At 44.8% G+C, this 7,549-nt stretch overlaps 1 long non-coding RNA gene across 1 annotated transcript in view; it reads right to left on the reverse strand.

The window, feature by feature from the left end:
• Nucleotides 1–82, reverse strand: part of LOC135100290 (uncharacterized) — a 13,191-nt gene extending 13,109 nt beyond the window's left edge. The window contains exon 1 of the long non-coding RNA XR_010268581.1: nt 1–82. This exon is cut by the window's left edge and continues 195 nt beyond it. This is a non-coding gene — a long non-coding RNA (uncharacterized LOC135100290).
• Between the last annotated feature and the right edge of the window lie 7,467 nt (nt 83–7,549).

Here is a 7,549-nt window from a genome sequence, read left to right on the forward strand (position 1 = left end):
TTTGGTACTCACTCCAAATATAGCAGTATAGTAGTTTCCACTGTGATATTTTGATGATAATGTACCTGTTTTTATGGGTGTGTTGTGAGTGAAGAGGAGGAGGGCGAGGAGGAGAAGGAGCTGGAGGAGGAGGAGGAGGAGGAGTAGAAGGAGGAGGAGTAGGAGGAGGAGGAAGGCGTTCCATTGTGTGTGAAATATCCGGTTAATAACGAAGCAATCTCGTGGAATCTGAAAGAAAAAAGAGAAAACCTGATTCTAGTATTTCATTCACTTCGGGCTGCATTTCATTCATTCTAACTCACTGTGTAGAGGAGATGATTATGTTCAGTTGTGCACCCTGCTTCGTGTATGTGTGTGTGTGTGTGTGTGTGTGTGTGTGTGTGTGTGTGTGTGTGTGTGTGTGTGTGTGTGTGTGTGTGTGTGAGAGGCGGTGGTGAGGAAAATGGTGATGAAAATCTTGGGAAGGGAGATGGGTAAGTGCTAGGTTGGGAGAGGAAGACAGAGATTTTGTTCCGGGGAGGGAGAGAATAGAGGAAGAAGCGGAAAAGGTTAGGTGAAGGAGAGGGAGGGAGAGGGAGAGTGCATTGAGTTACATGATTTGCCTAGCAGTTTTTCAGTGAGGTGTTAACATGTGAGGTGTTTGCAGTGCGCGAGTCAGATGTGGGGAGGAGTTTACGATGTTTTGTTACGCTCTCACTTCCATGTAGCCGTGGTGTGTTCGTCTCCTTGCGTTGTGTGGTGGCCGTGAGAAGGAAGCCCTTGTGCATTATTGATTGATTTGCTTATGTGTGTGTGTGTGTGTGTGTGTGTGTGTGTGTGTGTGTGTGTGTGTGTGTGTGTGTGTGTGTGTGTGTGTGTGTGTGTGTGTGTGTTTTCTTATTTACCACGTGCCTGTCTGTTAGCTATATATTCACTGTTCGTTGCTTACTTATGTTCTATGTATCTGTGCTCACACACTTTATTTCTCTTGGATTGGTATTTCATTACTTATGTATCACGAGTCTGTTCTTACCCGTGTATTTCTGTTGTCTTGATATTCTTCACGTTTTTATATTTATTCACCCCCCCCCCTTTTTTTTTTTTAACGTATGGAATTGTAGTTATCACAGTGGACAGCGCTTTAGTTCAATTTACAGGTTTGGTGCAGCGGGAGAAAGGAAAGGGAAGGAGTGAGTAAGAGACATTGGCTTGGGAGAAGAAGCATTTTGATGTAAAGCGAGAGGGGGAGAAGAAAGATGGAAGATGAGACAGTGGCTCGAGGGAGGAGGAGGAGGTATATACAAGGCATGGAGAGAGCGAGGGGGAAGGGAGGGGGAGGCAGTGACTCGGTGGAGGAGGTATTTCGGCGCAGAGATAGGGATGGAGGGAGGGAGAGAGGGAGAGTAGCTTGAGGGAAGAGGTATTTCGGTGCAGTGAGAGGGAGGGAGGGATGGATGGATGGAGGGAGGGAGGGAGGGAGGGAGGGAGGGAGGGAGGGAGGGAAAGAGGGAGAGAGAGAGAGAGTGGCATGGAGAAGGAGGAGGTACTTAGGTGTAGAGAGATGGAGAAAAGGAGAGGGAAGAGACAATGGCTTCGGGGAGGTAAACACTCAATGCTGACTGGGCCCTTGATAAGCTAATCTTCCTCGTGGGGGAGACACATCAGATAATAATAACTGCACGGGTGTATCTATCACATACCACATCTGTACGTTATTGTAATGCCTTTGCTGCTATCACATTATCATCTCTTGCCACACTGCACGTCAGAGAGAATATGATTACAAAAGCACGTGGGGTATTTTAAGAACTGTGTGTTATGGCTATGTGTGATATTCTAAAGATTTTGTTCACTGCAAGAAGTTGTGGCTTCGTACTCATAGTTGTGACATGTTATAGATTTTTCTTACCCTCCCTGACTTTTCTTCTACTTTGGTGCTTGTAAAATGTGTTGATTAATTGCGTTGTTGAGATGCTTTCCTCGACGTTGTCTTGGTGTGTGGTGGGAGAGTGGAGACTGTGTGGTGGGAGAGTGAAGACTGTGTGGTGGGAAAGTGGAGACTGGTTGAAGAGTGAAAACTGTTTGGTGGGAGAGTGAAGACTGTGTGCTGGGAGCGTGGAGACTGTGTGGTGGGAGAGAGAAGACTGTGTGCTGCGAGAGTGAAGACTTTATGGTGGGAGAGGGAAGACTGAGTGGAGGGCGAATGTAGACTGTGTGGTAGGAAAGAGAAAACTGTGTGGAGGGCGAGTGAAGACTGTATTGGGAGAGGGAAGACTGTATGGTGGTGAGAGGGAAGACTGTGTAGAGGGAGGGGGAAAACTGTAGTGGAAGAGGAAAGACAGTCACGAGATGTTCTTCAGTCCACTCAGAACCGTCCAGTCTGTTTTTAAATATTTCACTCGTCACATCACAGAAGGGACGATGATTCACTTTTGAATCATCCTGTATATTCAATAAGATACATTAATTTCCATCTGATACTTTTATTACACTCATTTAGCACATGCTGGTTGATGTCAAGTGCTTCAGTCCACGTCCTTGAGATATGCGAGTTATTTTTTGCTCTCTGAATAAATTTCTGTAATTATAGGCAGGTACTTCATCTTATATATATATATTTTTTTTTGGCGAGATGGAGTGCTGTGTGTGTGTGTGTGTGTGTGTGTGTGTGTGTGTGTGTGTGTGTGTGTGTGTGTGTGTGTGTGTGTGTGTGTGTGTGTGTGTGTGTGTGTGTATGTGGTCTTTTACACCTGCATCCTCCAAACCAAACCTGTTTTCATTTTTTTTTGTCTTTTTTATTTTATTCTATCTACTTATTTTTTGGGTGGCGGGGGAGGAGTGATAATTACGTATTTTCACAGTTCTTGGCTAGACTTTTTTTTTCCACCTAAACACCAGAAAATACTCCCAGAGCAACCAATTGTTGACATACTTTAGAATCTTCACGTCGGTTACTTGTATAAATGTTAAGTCTGCTTCTTCCAACGCAGCTTGTGTTTCAACCCTTGATGTATTTTCAACGAAGCAGTACCAGGTGGTCATCCTGTGACGGCTTGTGCATTATACCTGGCCAGGCGCGGCACTTCCTCAGCCTGTCCCTGTGTCCTGCTTGGTAATGCTGCTCATGACATTCAAACTCGTCGCAGTGCACTTCAATGTCCGCCTTTATTATTTCTTTCTCCTACTGAATTCCTCAAAATGTTTTACGTGGACTTGCGCACTCATTAAGATTCACTTCATGTTATTGAGACGAATTTCCCTCCTAAGACCGACTTTTAATACAACTCTAGTCTTCTCATATATATGTTACTCCCGCTTATTTTGTAACATCGTATCAGCAGAGGCAGGATGTACCGGGTTGTATCAGAGTAATTGGCTGAGAATTATACATACCTGTGGTGGCTTGAATTCCTTGATACTGATAGACTCGACTTGCCATCTGTCTCTCTGAGGAAAGTTTGAGGTGATTTTATTTGACATTACTTAGTTCGTCGGTCAGTCAGTCAACCACTCAATGGATCAGTGTGTTTCTCTATCATTTAATCAGTCAGTCAGTCAGTTAATTGTTTTATTTATCTCTTTTCTGTCAGTCGTATATATTTATTTATTCATTTATGTATCTTTCTTTCCCGTCTGTTTATACTTTCCTTTATTTTTATTCATGTACCAGCAGGAGAGACAGCAAGACTAGAAAAATTATGGAGGAAAATGTAATAGAAAAAAAATGAAGTAATATACGTAAGCTGTGAGGAAAGATTAATAGAAAATGAATTTGCTCTGTGCTCGGGAAAAGAGAGGGCGAGAAAAGGGACTGGTTATATGAATTAAACTGTAAGGAAGAAAGACAATAAAAGATGATGATGTGCTGGATAGAATCCTTAAAGGAGGCGTGTCAAGTTTACTAGTGATGCATGGAAGTGGAAAATGCTGAAGACAGAGAGGAAGAGGAGCGTAAGTCAGTCTCAGGTGTACAAATTCGTCACCTAATAAATTGAATAGTGTACCCTGAAAGAAAATGGAATCCTGTGTTTGCAATCCTGACATTTTGCAGACGTCCTTCCTTGACAACCTTATTTTTTTTCTTCTTTTTCCTACTATGACTGCCTTTGTTTCCTCCTCTGATTTCCAGTTTCCTCCAATGTCTACCTTACTTTCCTCTAGTGAATGCCTTACTCTCAGCAGGCAGATTTAGATAGGATGAATGAATGGACGGACAGATGGCAAATGCAATTTAATATCAGTAAATGAAAAGTACTTAGCGTAGGTAGAGGAAACCCACACAGTAGGTACACATTAAACAACCAAACTCTGGTAGGTACAGAATACGAGAAAGATTTAGGAGTTATAGTTAGCTCTGAACTCCGTCTGGGAAATCAATGCATAGAGGCCAGAAACAGGGCAAATAGGATACTAGGATTCATTTTTAGGAGTGTTAAAAGTAGAAGGCCGGAAGTAATATTAAAGTTATACTTGGCGCTGGTCAGACCTCATCTAGACTACGCTGTGCAGTTCTGGTCCCCACATTACAGAAAAGATATAGGTCTATTAGAATCAGTACAGAGGAGAATGATTAAAAGGATACAGGGGATGAGGAGTATTCCTTACGAGGCGAGATTGAAGTTGTTAAATTTACATTCTTTAGAGAGACGTAGGTTAAGAGGGGACCTGATAGAAGTCTTTAAGTGGTATATGGGTTATAACAAGGAGGATGCAAGCAAAATTCTTAGGATCAGCAACCAGGGTAGAACAAGAAATAACGGGTTCAAGCTTGAAAAATTTATGTTTAGGAAGGAGATAGGAAAAAATTGGTTCTCAAATAGAGTGGTAGATGAGTGGAACGGACTCAGTAATCAAGTTGTTAGTGTTAGGACATTAGAGAGCTTTAAGAGAAGATTAGACAGGTTTATGGATGGGGATGATAAGTGGAAATAGGTAGGTATATTTCATACAGGGACTGCCACGTGTAAGCCTGGTCGCTTCTTGCAGCTTCCCTTATTTCTTATGTTCTTATGTTCTTTCCTCCAATGACTTACACTTTCCTCCAATGAGTGTCTTACCCTCCCTCGGTGGGCGTTCAGCTTTTCCTCCTTGGCTGCCACATCTTCCTCTTCATCGTGACAGAAGAGGCGAAGGTTTTTGGGATGATACGCGAAGTAAAAAAAAAAAAAAAGTAAAGTTGACAAAAAAAAATATCACTAGCGTATGTAGCAACGTGAAAACAAAGGAAAACTACTACTGCTATTCACACATCATAGTAAAAATTGCTCTCTCTCTCTCTCCTCTCTCTCTCTCTCTCCTCCTCTCTCTCTCTCTCTCTCTCTCTCTCTCTCTCTCTCTCTCTCTCTCTCTCTCTCTCTCTCTCTCTCTCTCTCTCTCTCTCTCTCTCTCTCTCTCTCTCTCTCTCTCTCTCTCTCTCTCTCTCTCTCTCTCTCTCTCTCATTATCCTCTTGATGTCAAAAGTTTCGTGTTGCAAACTTTTGTGGAGACTACTATACACTGTAAAAAAGACAGGGTAAACAGAGAACTTTAGATAGAGAAATGAGATGCGAAGTTTTGCTGGTGTGGCCTGGAATAGATGGACGACCGGCCGGCAGGGATGAATATTGAGGTTGTAGGAGGTGTTTGTCAAGCAATGGAATCGTAGAAGGTGATGATGATGTACAGTTGCTGCCAGAAGTCTTGTAACCTGATGCTCTCACTTCCACTGTGTTTAACGTTTTCCTTCTGTCTGACGTCCTCTAATTTCCTTGGAACCTTTCACTTCTCAGCATTCACTTTCTCAGGCATTCACTTCTCAGGCAGCACATCGGAGGACTTACGGTTGAGACGAAACGGTTAAATTAGTGGAATAGAATACGGCACTTGAGCACACTTTTGGCCGTGACTGTGCCTTCAACTATTAGGACGAAAACTACACTGCTACAGATCTATAGCAAGGACTGGAAAATTGTCAGAGATAGCAGTGTGTTGAAATATTTCCCTTATAAGACAGATTTAATTTGTTTATTTATTTATTTATTTATTTATTTTATTTTTTCACATTGGCGACACTCAGGCCTAAATTTCAGTTCAGTAGTGATTTACGAGTGAGTGGCTTTGGGCAGCCTGCCACAACCGCCACAGCCTTGTCCTGCTGCTATTCGTGTTTCCCCATGGTCGAGAAGGTCATGGTGGTGGTGGTCGTCATGCACCTGAGGGTCTGTCATGGCGGCAGGACCTCACTTCTTCCCTTCTCTCATACTGCGGTGTACTGCAGGCTGCCGCCTTCCTAGCAGTGAGTCTGAGTAAGGCGTTGTATTGATGAAGAAGTGACGGGCAGGCTGGATTCGGGTTGGGGTGTAACTCTGCGGTAGATTAGGCTGCGAGCGTTGGGTGAGGCAGGGCGAGGGAGGGCGTGGGTTGGGGCGTCTATATGGTGCGGCAAAAAGGGTCGTGGAGTGCGCCTGGCTGGGTGGGGCGTGGGGAGAGGTGTGGCATGTGGTGAGGGTTGCAAAGAGGGGTGTGGGGCGTGGCGCGGCAGAGGATGGGTGGATGGGGGGCGGAGGGAGGGTGGAGGGGCGCAACATGAAGACCTGACCCACCTGGCGGGGCGCTGCTCCCAGCCGCCCGCCGTTCCTGGCTGGAATTTCCGCCTCGGAGGTGCCGCCTTGTGTCCTCTTTCGCCTATGTTTGGGCGGGTGGTGGGGTTCGTGCAGTCCGCTGATTGGCTGACGCAGACTGCGGCGAGGCTGTGATTGGCCAGTTGTGGTGAAGGTACATCAGGTGATTGGTCGGCCCTATTCAGTTTGGTCAAATGGATCCGTTGAAGGCATCGTGGGGGGATCGATTTGATAATTTTATAGAGTTCAACGGTTTAGGAAACTGAGGGACTATTATCGGACTTGTGTAATATTTTGTAACACACACACACACACACACACACACACACACACACACACACACACACACACACACACACACACACACACACACACACACACACACACACACACACACACACACACACACACACACACACACACACAGTAACACCAAGGCGGGCGTTCATTCTTCAGTACACACAAAGCACATCAATCACAAGCTGTCAAAGAAAGAAAGATAGGAAACACTGAACAGTATTCATGGAGTGGCTGTCTCGCTGGTGTTTGTCATGTTACTGCGTGGTGCCGAGGAGTGGCCCCAAGCCCTTCAAGTTAGATAGGATGGTTGCCGCTGCTTGCATACAGTGGTCTCTTTGTTCCTTCTGGTTAGAATGAGTGGCGTTTAGTACCTTTTTGTTAGATGGAGTGGCCTGTGGTGTCTTGTGACCGGATGAAGCGGTTTCTGTTTCATAGATGAGGTGGTTTCTCTTGAGTGAATGGAGTGGTTTCTTATGTTTGGATGGAGAGGCTACTACCGTCTGAGTAGAACGGTTTCTGCTGTCAGAAAGAAGTGGTTTCTAGTGCATGGATGAAGAGATTTCCGCTGTTTTGGTGAGAGAGAGAGAGAGAGAGAGAGAGGAGAGAGAGAGAGAGAGAGAGAGAATGGTAGGTAGGTAGGTAGGTCTGGTGGCTGCCAATATGAAGCCTGG

The sequence above is a fragment of the Scylla paramamosain genome, chromosome 5 (assembly GCF_035594125.1).
Source record: "Scylla paramamosain isolate STU-SP2022 chromosome 5, ASM3559412v1, whole genome shotgun sequence".
NCBI classification, from domain to species: domain Eukaryota; kingdom Metazoa; phylum Arthropoda; class Malacostraca; order Decapoda; family Portunidae; genus Scylla; species Scylla paramamosain.